The sequence below is a fragment of the Scardinius erythrophthalmus genome (genome assembly GCF_964197995.2).
Source record: "Scardinius erythrophthalmus genome assembly, chromosome: 3".
In the NCBI taxonomy this organism is placed as follows: domain Eukaryota; kingdom Metazoa; phylum Chordata; class Actinopteri; order Cypriniformes; family Leuciscidae; genus Scardinius; species Scardinius erythrophthalmus.
The window spans coordinates 20171789-20186289 of record NC_138223.1 but is presented as its reverse complement, the minus strand read 5'-3'; positions in this window follow the sequence as shown (position 1 = coordinate 20186289).

Here is a 14501-nt window from a genome sequence, read left to right as displayed (position 1 = left end):
AAACCGTAAATCTCTGTAAAGTCCTAATCATAAATACAGTGCATTTTCACAATAACGGTTTAATTAAATAAAATAATACATGTTTTACCTCTGATATAAACATTTAGATTAAATATGCCATTCTCATTAATGGTGTTAAACACTTTAACTACATGAAATAATTACTGAGAAGTTACAACATTTTTATATTCAATAAATATAAATATTTGTTGTAGATGCAATGCTTGTGAACACTTCTCCTCTGGCATGCTGTGTTTTAATGTTTGAACTAATTGCTTATGATAATAGCAGATTATCTGAGAAAATGGTTTCGTGCAAATAATGCACAACAAGGTCTATCTGTTTCCATTAAAAATAGAAATCAATTAAAAATACTATTTGGCCAGTGGAAAAGATTGAGAAAAAAATTCTCTGAAATGTATTTTACACTATTTGATTTATTCATTCAAAAACAAGGCAAGGATAGGCTACTAAATTATTTGTATTAATAAAATGAGAGCATATGAATAAAGCGGAGCGGTGTGACGCTTAAATATAAGTTAAAAAACTTAAACATACGTTTAATTTATATAAGTTTAACCCCTTACTAGTCAGCCCCAATTTTGGCAAGTGATGCATACATCGACATGACATACCCAAAATAAAAAGGTTGCTGCTCAGAAGTCATTCTGAATTGACACAACCAATATATATTTAAAAATCCAACCCTTGAGAGTTTACATTTCAAGACTCAAAATTAACCAGACTGTTATTAATATTGAGATAAATAAGCTCAAACATAGAAACAAAAACAACAAATATTAAGAATATATTTATTAAATGTATAAAAATTTTATGTGAATTTAGGAATGCAACTTATAACCACAACTAAAACATGGGGATTTTTTAAAGACAATCATCCCGCACATCCTATTCTATAATAAAATCAGCTAATCGAATATTCGAAAATCGTGACTCATCCCTAATTAATATAGTATTATTGTGTAAGTGGATGACATGACAAGTAGCAAAGGCAGTGTAAGTGGGGTCAAATGTTCAGAGCAAATTTCAAAATAAACCAATGTAGCAGCATCATAGTGTAAACTACCAGTGTATTTGTGTAAGAGTCAATCAGCTGCCCTTAGGTTATTGGAGGGTGGGGGTGGAAGGAAGAGGCTCTCTATGATTCCCCTATAGAAAGTTAAGAGGATGGATTTTTGGGAGATGAGCCTTCCTCAACTGTGGGAGGAAGTGCAGAGGTTTTTGGACTTTCTTGGCCAGGTTCTGTTGGTGGTGTCGATAGATCAAGATGGGTCATCTGTGATGTGGATACTAAGCAACTCCGTGATCTTGACCTGCTCCATCATGGCGCTGTTGATGTGATTGTCAACGATCACCTCTGTAGTCATTTGGGTGTGGAGAGATATGTTGTCCTGTCCGTGTCTGTGTGTTAGATAAACTGAATTATATTCAGATAAATAAACAGAAAGCACACATTACTCATTTTAAATCACACTTTTCATCTTGACATTTGTATTAAGATGCTAACCATCTTAAACGAGCTTGCCAAGACTACTGCAATTCTGACCACAAATAATTTTGTTAATAACTCAAAAACAGCCATCTTTAACTAAAATATTTTTCCACCATAGGCCTACAGTATAGCTGTTCTGTTATGTAGGTGAAGCCCAACCACTATCAATCGTGACAATCAACCATAATTGTCTTAAATAACTCCATGACTACCACTATAAAGTTGATTTGAAATCATTTCTTTGTTTTGGTTTGCACTCTTTTTAGCTGATAATTAGTCTAGCTTACTTGTAGCCTATAGGTAGCTTGCTGTAACCAACCTGGACATACCGTTTACCCCGTGATTCTCCCTTACTAGTCAGACTTATTTCCTGCTGTCTTCCCGTTTAAATATTTTTCCCGTAATTATCCCGTATTTGAATACTCTTTGCTTAGTTCATTGTGTATGTACCGAATGATTTTTTTGGATTAGCCTAAGCAACATACCGTTAGACCTAACGTCAGCTTTACTGCTCCACTACCCACATTCTTTCGTGGCTAACGTTACTGTTTTCATCAAAAAAAAAATTATTGCTTGCAGTCTTAAATACAACTTATATGAAAAGCATTAAGATATAGGGGTGTATAATCATTGCAAAACAAATCTTACCTTGACGTTGTCTTGCCGAGACACACCGGTCTCTCCAGGGTGAGTTGATTTGGCTTCAGACTGACGCGACGCCGGTTCAACGAATAACGTGATTGGCCAAATCAATTCAACAAGGTAACAACACGAGCGTTGATTGGATCTCACTCCGGCCAACGTTTGTGATCAGCTAGCGAAATTAAATCTATTTTTATACTTTAATGTGCAACAATTGGCGTTGGAAACAATCGGTAATCTTTTTGTGAATTATTCATACAGACAAATAAAAAAAATGAGCCAGACAGCTGCTGGGTAACTGTCAAATCAAAAACTAAACGAGATAGACGGACTTGGCCCACTGCCTAAAGAGGCGAAACTCAATAGAACGCTCCATAGCAACAGCTGCCCCCATGACGTGACGGCGTGGCCGCCATTATGGACTGAAAACTGAAGGAAAGCGCCGAAAAATAACAAGTGGTACTCGATGCAGAGCCAAATGGGAGGAGCTAGAGCTCCAGCTCCTCCCCTCGCTGGAGCTCCAGCTCCTCCCCTCGCTGGATTTAGTGGAAGGGGCCGCGCATGCGCAGGTTAACTTTCTTGCTATCAAAGAGTTACGTCACGATCTTTTCCCGCAGCGTTGCATTCCGGGAAGGCGCCGCCATTTTAGGTGGTAACTCTATCAGTTGCCATGGTTACTTCTACAGTGAGGCCAAGATAAATAGCAAAAGAGAGAGAAAAGATCAGCTTGATATGCGTTTGTATTTTAGCGATATGCCACAGTTTCTTGGGAAGATATGGAGAAGAAAAAAAAGCTTAAAGAAACGGCCTATCACGTTAATGACGTAGCCTACGACATTGCCAGAATGTACGATCTGTCCGCACACAGCAGGTCCAAAATGCACATCCAATATCAGATTTATTTCCACATATAAATAAACCCCAGGCAAAATTAATCAGTGAGGCCCATTTTTTAAATATATTTTATATAGTCCTATAATGTTTTTTATATAATATATTAAAATGTATATTTGTTAATAGGCTATCTTCATTGCCTAGATATAATTAAACAAAAACACATCTAACAGAACATAACCTGAGTTGTTCATTTTTTACAATATGTTCTTATTTATTTTTTATTTATTTATTTTTTCATTAACGAAATGTCAATCTTCGTCTTTGTAACAGAAGATACAAAAATCTTCAGCCTATTAGGCTACATGTATAACGGATTATCACCTTATAAACAGTCCTTTGTGGAATAAGGCCTAATGCTATATAGAAATAGCATAGCCTATGGTTATAGCATCTTAATTTAAACTTTATTTTGGTATTAGGTAATTAAAATGCTAACTCGTCTATGTAAAGAGCTGGATACTAGGCTACTTAAATAGTATGTCATTAGGCCATCTACGATAGACTAAATATTTTTAACGTTAGTCATTCATTTAAGCAATGACTAATATCGCACGTTAATCAATCCTGGGTGCAGTTCAAGCATCAAGCACCGGCAAAAGTAGGCTAATGATAATAAATGTGTCTAAAACAAAAAATAAAGCATTTTCATTATGTATTAATAGGCTGTGTACAGTATCAGTATCATAACACTGAACAACTCAACAGAAATCAGATGATTTAGATTAATTCACAAATAACACACACGTAAATGCAGTGGACAAAAAATAAATAGGGGTGCACTATCTAAGCTTTCACAGCCTTTTAAGTCTAGTAATTTACATAATAATAGCAGACGCTTTTGTCCAAAGCAGCTTTAAAAGTGAGGAAAACAACGAAACCGTTATAAAGATAAAATAATACATAGATAAAAAGTTTCAACCGTTTTGAAACACACACACACACACACACACACACACACACACACACACACACACACACACACACACACACAGTGTGAGCAATGTTCTTATTAGGTGTTTACGCATTTGTCACAGAAACGATAAATATTTAATCATAATCACAACAAATATTAGAGAAAAATACAATATGATGTATGCCAGCATATTGCGCATCAAAACAAACTTGTCCTTCCATCACGGTTGAACTCGCACTAGATCCAGCAACAGTGAGCTAGCTCTAGCTCCTCCCATTTGACGCTGCAGCGAATCCCCGCTCACTAAATTTAGCAAGGTGGAGCTGGAGCTCCAGCGAGGGGAGGAGCTGGAGCTCTAGCTCCTCCCATTTGGCTCTGCATCGAGCACCATCTCAAACATAATGGGAGTCAATGGCACTGAAAAACTTAACATAACAAAAACGTAACATAACTTATTTTTTTCTGGCCGTCATATCTAAATATGAAAACAATTTAAAATGCATTAATGAGGATGACCGACGTTAAATGACGTTAAATGACAGAAAATATACGTATATGTGTTGGTTAGGAAAATAGTATTTTAGGACAAAATATTACTATAGAAGTACTATAAGACTATAGAAATACTATAGCGGCTCTAGGATATTATAGAGGTATTACAGAACATAACATACTTCTGTGATGTTCTGTAATACCTCTATAATATTTTTAAGCTGCTATAGTAGTCTTATCGTACTTATTTAGTATGTCCCAAATTACTATAGTATTCCTATAAGATTACTATAATATTTTGTCCCAAAATACTATAAATATGAAAACAATTATATATATATATATTTTGTTCGGAAATAGGCCTACTATAAGATTCCTTAGTACTTTTTAGTAATCGGCTAAAAAACTTTTAGTAATTTTAGTAATTCATTAGCCTACCACTTACGGTTAGCAAAGATACAATTATAAAATTACTGCAAAACTTTAATCTATCAATATTTATGTTCTATAGGCTATGCATTTTCCTTGTTATATGACTAACAGAAATTCATGAAATAATATAGGCTTGTCTATAGGCAGACACACAGTAATTAGATATAAGTAATAAGATATTTGTTCAAATGTTGATTTTGAAATTAGTGAACATCACCATATAAATGATTTGAATTTTTTTTTATATATATAATTGAACATTTCTAAAGACAGTTAATATTTTACACAGTGAACGTTTCAATGGCAAGAAAAATAATCTATGAATGTCCTATTACAGGCGGAAAGGTACAAAAAAGATGTTCAATCTAGCAAGTGCACACATGAACTATAAACACCTACTAAAATGGATTTTGCCATTGACTGGCGCTAACTATTTCAGCAGCTTTCAGTCCATAATGGCGGACGCGCCTCCGCAGCGCCATCTACAGACTGTTACCCATAACACAACAGAGTTTCGCCTCTTGGGCTTCGCAACCGACGTCACTGCGCAGTGCGTTCTGGGACGTAAACAATAGGGCGCCGCCATTTTGTGAGGCCACATCGGGCGAGACGTTTATATACTGTCTATGCTTAAAACAACCACTTACTACACGAAAACAATGTTGAAAAGTCGATTAAAAGAACGAAATGTACTATACAGAGACAAACTTCGACCTGACGCAAGAAAACGGTAACGTTACATGGAAAGATGTCATTGATCGGAAATATAGATCCGTATGAGGTGCCTGCAAGAGAATATAACGTTACTCGAGAACCCGACGATTTACCTCCTCTGACATTTCCAGATATTTTTGTATATTTAGTCTGGTGTGAGTGCATATTTCGAGGCTCAGTTTTGTAATTATAAATCTATGGAAGCCCACGTTCAGTTTACAAATGGCTGGGTCCATGACTAGGAAGCCTACAAACCGCTGAGTTGTGAAAACCCTCGTTCGTACAAAGGTGCGTATCCCTGTATGATGAAAGCATAGATGCCAGTGACCTGTCTGCTGTCCTGCGACAAGCACATGAATGCTGTAAGTGTGTCTGACGAGCAGGCAGCAGCTGTAGAAGAGTACACCAGGCAACAACATCTGTCATCTGCGTGGTATGATTACAGAAGCGGAAGAATTACAGCGTCAAAATCCCAAAATGCGTGCTGTATATAAAATTTGTTACATGAAATTCAATGTTTTAAAGTAGTTCAACACAAGATGCACAAGAAACTTGAATTTTTTTATTAATAAAGTTTTTAATTATCAAATTGTCATCTATTTTCATTTGAAGTATTTAATATACAAATAGTATACCATGTTCATTCTAAGGAAGGTACACACACACAAAACAAATATGTTCAATCTCAGGAAGGTACCACATTTCACACACACCAAATAAAAACCAAAAATGTATTTTTACCATTCAACATGCACACTTTTGTTTCATCTGGCCTTACAACACTTGTATACGTGTTAACTAGAAAACAGCAAACACTGACTATCTTATCAAGAAGGGTAAATTCTTCATCTTTACAGGGAAGCAACAAACTAAATGGTATTGTGTTATGTAATAGTGTGTACTTATTGTGCAAGCTAGCTATTACCCTTTCAACATGTATCCTAAGGTGTGCTATAACGTGTCTTCCACATTTAACACTAAATCGCCAGGCAATTATTTGTTAAGAAGCATAACAGTAGTAATCATTGACAACAAAATTGCAAAACATGGAAGTCCTGTTTAATATCGAATCTTCTCTGTATTTTCTTTGAAAAACTCTTCATCCATATTCAACTTGTTTAACTCAGACTTAAACTACATATTTTCCTGCAAAAGACGGGTTAGTTCTGCACTGCTTTGCTCACAGAACTGAGCAAAGAAACAGTTTGTCTGTTTCTGTCAGTTCTCTATATCCCTCTTCCACAGCTCCTGCCTCTGCTTGATCCCCATGCTCTTCTTCTTCTGCTTGGACTCCATCTCTCTCATCTTCGTTCATGTTGTCTTGTTCATTTTGGCCTCCTCCCTCAGATTCACTTAAATTATGTCTACATTGTCTGCGGCCATGCCGATCTGACACTGTGGCTGTTGACTTCAAAGTGACCGATGTGGAGGGTTGGAGCCCAGTCTGGATGAGACTCATCCATCTCATATGCTGGTTTACCTTTGGGGAGACAAAAGTATCCATATTAAAAAAAATTATTGCAAGCAACAATGGGAATACTATACACTCATATACCATAATACTAGGGAACACTATACAATAACACGTATACACACACACACACACACACATATAAGAGTTCAGATGCATAAGCCTCTAAGTGCCATCTGAAATTTTCTTCTAAAATTATAATTTTTATCAAGCTCGTATATTTAAGTTCAGTAATTTAACGTAAATGACAATAGGTCATTTTCATTGCCATTTAAGTAAAATTACTGAACTTAAATATACAAGCTTGATAAAAAAATTATCATTTTAGAAGAAAATTTCAGATGGCACTTAGAGGCTTTTGCATCTGAACTCTTCATATATATATATATATATGCACACACACGTGTACTATACACTCATATACTATACTATACAATAACAAACACACACATATACATATATATAAATAAATATATATATATATATATATATAGTATATGAGTGTATAATGCACGTGTGTGTGTTTTCATGGTACCATGATAATATCTGAAGTACTATACTGTAGATACTGTACTGTAGATGCTACTATGGTACATAGTATGGTACCTCAGATTTACCATGGTACATATACCCTAGTATCACTTCTAGTCAAATATTGTATTTCTTTCTCAACACATGTTTGCAAAAGAAAATCCTCAAAGAATTACACTTGATATTATCATATGACATAAATATGTTCTCAATGTTTTTGAATGAGACAACTCAGTTCATCAGCACTACATTGTGGTGTTTAGGCTTTTATTTAGCAATATCCATACAGAAACACCCAAACCCCAAACTTGCATGCACAAATTCATTAGTAATACAGTGTAAAATAAATTAACACAACAATCATAAAAAAGAACAATATTGCAATAAAAAAGTCCTGCTTATCAATTTTCATTGGTTTAATTTACCCAGAGATTATATGGTAGAGCCACTACAAGCCATTAGAGGGCGCTCACCTGTATGGCATATAAGGAAAAAAACTGAGAAACCGTTTGGTTTTAAGCTGTTCATTTACTCACGTCTTAGGGTGAATTGGGAAGACGATATAAGTTAGAATGGGTTCAAAAGGAGGCTGTGGTGAAGTGGATCTGTTTGTTTTGTTATCTCCTGCCTTAATGGACAATTTTAAAGAAGAGAAATAAATTGCAACCTACTCAATGTTTTTTCTTAATGGTAACGGATTTCAACGCACTCAGTGTTTTTCTTAATGGTCGGATTTCAACGCACTCAATGTTTTTCTTCAGGTCAAAATTATTTTAACTCTGCTCAAACACAGGCATTTTCATCACATATAACTGGCCCTCATGTTCAATTGTAATAGACTTAGTGTCAGGGTTCTGCCCTGTCAGCTTTGTCTGTGTTGTCTTTGTTTCATGTCTCTATGTTTGTGTTGTGCTTTAACACATGGCTGTGTCTTTGTTTGTGTTTGCCATGTGCTCCTCTGTCCCTTCCTCCTTGTTTCCCGTTACCACGCCCCCTTGTTTAGTTGAGTCCTTGTTTGAGTGTTAGCACCTGTCGTCTCGTTAAGTCCTTGTTTGTCTGAGTGTGCTCACCTGTTCCTCATGTTCTTAGCTCCCTTTATATGTTTGCTCTTTCCCTCTTGTATTTGCCAGTTCGTTAATTGTTGTACCACAGAGTACTATGTTGTCTCAGTATCGTTTTGCTCAAGTCTGGTTTCTCTCAAGTCTTTAGTGTTTTGTTGTAGAAGTTTGTCAGTGCTCTGGTTACTGCCATTGGCTTTGTCCGTCTTGTTCTCTGTTCCAGTCCTGTCTTAATCCTGTCCAGCGAGCAGCCTTGTTCTGAGCCTGAGATACCTGAGTGTCAAGCTGTAAGAAGTCAAGCTGTAAGAAGTTCCTGTCTGGCTTTGGCTGGTTACCTCTGGTCTCACTCTGATCTGCCATTTCTTCACTCCGGCCTACGGATACCTCATTACATCTGCTGCTCTGCTGTTGGCATTGTCTCATCTCTACCTATTGTTTGGATTGCTACCTTCTCCTACCTCGTCGTGTTATCTGTTTATCAATAAAGCTGTTAATTGTCATCCTGCATTTGAGTTCTCCTTCACAGATCCATAACAGAACGAACTGGCCACTACAGGACTCAGCAGGATGAGCATCAAGGTCCTGCCACCCGCCAACATGCAAGAGAGATTGGCCCGTCATTGTAGTCTCACCGCTCTTCGCCAGGATGGCTTAGGAGTTGGGGGCTTTGCCCAGATGTTTTGGACCTGGTCTAGGGGGCTAGATTATAATGATGCAGCTCTCAAGGATATCTTTAACTCCTGCCTGGATGACCCCTTGCCTGCATGGGAGATGGATTCTCTCCGTGTTCTGGATTTCTGGGGTTTCGTTAGTTACCTTGGTAATCGCAGTAAGTGGGGAATGCCGCCAAGCCCACCTGCATCTGCCTTCAACTTTCCCCGCCTGTCTCGTCACATTTATGATCCTCCTTTGGCTTCTACGAGAAGACTGAGATCCAGACGGAATAGGGCAGTCCAGTTCACCACATCAACCTCAGAGCCAGTCAAACCAACCCTCACCACTTCTCAGAAATCCAGGTCAGTCCCTATCACTTCAAGATCTGACTCACTATCTGTTATTCAAGACACAGCTAAGTCAACTGCTGCCATCTCTCAGTCAACTATGCCAATCACTTCAAGATCTGAATTACTATCTGTTATTCAAGACACAGCTAAGTCAACTGCTGCCATCTCTCAGTCAACTATGCCAATCACTTCAAGATCTGAATTACTATCTGTTATTCAAGACACAGCTAAGTCAACTGCTGCCATCTCTCAGTCAACTATGCCAATCACTTCAAGATCTGACTCACTATCTGTTATTCAAGACACCGCTAAGTCAACTGCTGCCATCTCTCAGTCAACTATGCCAATCACTTCAAGATCTGAATTACTATCTGTTATTCAAGACACAGCTAAGTCAACTGCTGTCATCTCTCAGTCAACTATGCCAATTACTTCAAGATCTGACTCACTATTTGTTATTCAAGCTACAGCCAAATCAACTGCTGTCGTCTCTCAGACAGATATGCCAGTTCCAGTCATTTCAAGATTTGAGGTACCATCTGTTATTCAAGACACAGTCAAATCTGCTGCTATCACCTCTCAGACAATAACGCCAGTCAATTCAAGATCTGAGTCTCCATCTGTTCTCCATGACACAGCCAAGTCAACCGATGTCTTCCCTCAGTCAATTATGCCTGTTCCAGTCATCTCTGAGTCTGTCGACTTAACCTCTGTTTTCCCTGTTACTAACGAGAACTATCCTGTGTCTTCAGAGCCTGTTCAATCTGTTTCAGTCAGTGCTGATTCTACGAGGGTTACTGCTTCTCCGCCTGGGTTGGCCGAGTTGGCTACAGATACTACAGAAGGAGCCCAGCAAGCAGTATCAGCTCGTCGCAAGAGAAAGAGGAGAGGGGTACGTGCTGAACAGTCTACATTTCTCCATTCCCAAGCCCCAGATCCAATGGTTTCTGAGGTGTCAAGCCAAGTGAGTTCTATTCCCATGCCGTTGATAAGCGATGTCATTCCCACAGAGACAACCTCTACCAGTCCTGTTATGTTTACTGATCCCAGTCCTAAGATGCCTATTGTCATTGCTGCAGAGGCTTTATATGAACTTCTAACTAGTCTTGTCAAGATCCTAGAGATGCCTGTTAATCCTGTCTTGTCCACTAGTTCCAAGCCTGCTATTGAGAGGGCGTTAATTGAGCCCACTGCTGTTAATGAGCGGGCGTTTCCCGAGCCCGCTGCTGCTACAGAGAGGGCGTTTCCCGAGCCCGCTGCTGCTACAGAGAGGGCGTTTCCCGAGCCCGCTGCTGCTACAGAGAGGGCGTTTCCCGAGCCCGCTGCTGCTACAGAGAGGGCGTTTCCCGAGCCCGCTGCTGCTACAGAGAGGGCGTTTCCCGAGCCCGCTGCCGCTACAGAGAGGGCGTTTCCCGAGCCCGCTGCTGCTACAGAGAGGGCGTTTCCCGAGCCCGCTGCTGCTACAGAGAGGGCGTTTCCTGAGCCCCCTGCCGCTACAGAGAGGGCGTTTCCCGTGCCCGATGTAGCTACAGAGAGAGCGTTTCCCGTGCCCGCTGCAGCTACAGAGAGGGCGTTTCCCGTGCCCGCTGCCGCTACAGAGAGGGCGTTTCCCGAGCCCGCTGCCGCTACAGAAAGGGCGTTTCCTGAGCCCTCTGCCGCTACAGAGAGGGCGTTTCCCGAGCCCGCTGCTGCTACAGAGAGGGCGTTTCCTGAGCCCGCTGATGCATCTGAAAGCGCTGTCCCAGAGCCCACAGATGCGACTGAAAGCGTTGTCCCAGAGTCCGCAGATGCTACTGAAGGCACTGTCCCAGAGTCCGCTGATGCTACTGAAAGCGCTTTCCCAGAGTCCGCTGACGCTACTGAAAGCGCTGTCCCAGAGTCCGCTGATGCGACAAAGCGCTGTCCCAGCGCCCCCTGATGCGACTGAAAGCGCTGTTCTTAGCCCCAGTTGTTGCCCCCGTGGACTTCTATGCCTGTTTTGGACGCCTGGAGGCGTCCATTAGAGAGGGGGTACTGTCAGGGTTCTGCCCTGTCAGCTTTGTCTGTGTTGTCTTTGTTTCATGTCTCTATGTTTGTGTTGTGCTTTAACACATGGCTGTGTCTTTGTTTGTGTTTGCCATGTGCTCCTCTGTCCCTTCCTCCTTGTTTCCCGTTACCACGCCCCCTTGTTTAGTTGAGTCCTTGTTTGAGTGTTAGCACCTGTCGTCTCGTTAAGTCCTTGTTTGTCTGAGTGTGCTCACCTGTTCCTCATGTTCTTAGCTCCCTTTATGTTTGCTCTTTCCCTCTTGTGTTTGCCAGTTCGTTAATTGTTGTACCACAGAGTACCATGTTGTCTCAGTATCGTTTTGCTCAAGTCTGGTTTCTCTCAAGTCTTTAGTGTTTTGTTGTAGAAGTTTGTCAGTGCTCTGGTTACTGCCATTGGCTTTGTCCGTCTTGTTCTCTGTTCCAGTCCTGTCTTAATCCTGTCCAGCGAGCAGCCTTGTTCTGAGCCTGAGATACCTGAGTGTCAAGCTGTAAGAAGTCAAGCTGTAAGAAGTTCCTGTCTGGCTTTGGCTGGTTACCTCTGGTCTCACTCTGATCTGCCACTTCTTCACTCCGGCCTACGGATACCTCATTACATCTGCTGCTCTGCTGTTGGCATTGTCTCATCTCTACCTATTGTTTGGATTGCTACCTTCTCCTACCTCGTCGTGTTATCTGTTTATCAATAAAGCTGTTAATTGTCATCCTGCATTTGAGTTCTCCTTCACAGATCCATAACACTTAGCTACTATGTCCTCACATGTCATTGCACACAATTCATTTGAGATCCTTACTTTCACAAGAAATTTTGCAATGTTTGTATTGATATCTGCATTATAGATAGCTGGTTGTCTGTGTTCCCGTTTTAGTTGCTTATAGAAAATAAGAAGTTCTCTACAAGAGCAGTTAGGCACTCTTTCACAGTTACAGGGTTTTGGTACAACAACCAAGGATTCTACCATACCAAAGCAATTAGCGGTTTCTATTACAGAATTGTTTCTTTTGAAATTGACACTGTAATCTCTGGTGGTGACTAACATACCATTATACACGCAACGCTTATATACAGTTGAACTGTTGTCATGCTGGTACTCTGTGAGTGTAGAACTGTTTTGCAGTGCAGCAATTTCTCTGGTAGTTAACAGTCTGTGAGAGCCACACCCCAAAGTCACTAAATGTTCTCTAATGTAACATGAAGACCTCGTAACAATGTTGCCACTTGTCATGAAAGAGAAAAAATCTTGCATTTCTCTGCTTGAATCCTGAAGTACAGCATTTCCTTTTCTTACAACCTTCTGATATGAAAAGAAATTCTTAAAGATCTGTGACGAAACTGACTGTGTGCCAGAATACAGCTGCAAGAGTTTGCCATTCATGTCTTCAAAAACAAATGCTGAATTGGTCCATAGAAGACCCCAGTCCCTGGCACTCTGGGTAAGATGCGTCAACAAATGGCAGTTATATGAACAATGCTCAAGACCATAAAGAGCTGGCACTTTTGCTACAAACTGAACTAGACATAACTCTGCACAATTGAGCTCATCCTGTGTGGCAAACTGGGAGAGAAGGATGTGGAATGCACATGCAAGAAGCATCCAGTGTTTGTAGTACAGCCCTGGTAAAACATTCCTTAGTATTACAGGAGAATAGAGGAGAGCAAATGCCCTCCACTCAGATGCTTTCCAAAATACTCTCTCACTTAAGCGCCTAGGATTTCTTCTCATTTCATTTGGTGGCTGAATTTTACACATCTTTGTCTAGGTCATTCAACTGGCGAGAAGTCAAGTGGAAGTCCTTGTTGGCATAATGAGGGTCAAACCAAAGATTGACAAATTGACGGACTACACCAAGACAAAAACAATGCATGTAATCTGGAATAAACCCCTTGATAATGTCAAATGATGGCAACAGGATCAGTGGACTTGGACCTTTAACACCCCTTTGAGATTGGTCATTACCATTTTCCATCACTAACTCAGCAAGTTGTACTGTTTCAGCCATATGTCTCAGGTCGCACCCAACAATCTGTACCGGATAAACTCTAGTAAAGCCTCTGCCTTTTTGTACCATCTCCCCTTTGTGGTAGCAAAAACCACATCCAAATTCTCAATTGAACTGTTTAAAGTTCTGCACCATAGCCCTTGCAACTGCATCACAAATACATATTTTGGCTGTTACTTTGGTGTGATGTTCTGACCCAGTTTCATCTTTCCAACAGAATCCTGTGTCCCCTAGTTTTTGCAATTCACGGATGAATGGGGTGAAGAAACTTTGAACCTGGGGTTTTCCTTTGCCAAACCATAATGAATGCAATAGGACATTTTTACATCGATCCACAAATGGAAGTTCATTGATAGTACACAGAATGGGCCAAATTGAAGTCTTTGATGAGTTGAACACAGGGGAGCCATCACAGTTGAAGGTTAGCGTAATACTGTCAGTGTGTACTCCCTGTGTCTCGCGTCTGTATTCCGTTCCAGTGTTGATATCAGAAACACATGCATCTCTTGTGAAATGTTTCCGTAGCTTTGAATGTACATGGGCCAGGGTATTTCTTAGCTGAACCTTAAGTGGCATGACAAGGAAATAGTATGCCTTCTCAAGTAGACCTTTTTTGTTGAAGCTCTGCTGGCATTCTCTACACTTATCACCAGGTTCAACACCAAGGTAGTTTGAACAGCTAGTAAAAATGAAGCTCTGTCTTGTTATTGTAATCTAGAAAGTGTTTATTTAAAAACCAAACTGACTTTGGTACACATCCAGGCACCACAAAGTTTAGGAGCTCCAGGAGGTCTTTGGTCGCTGCTTTTGA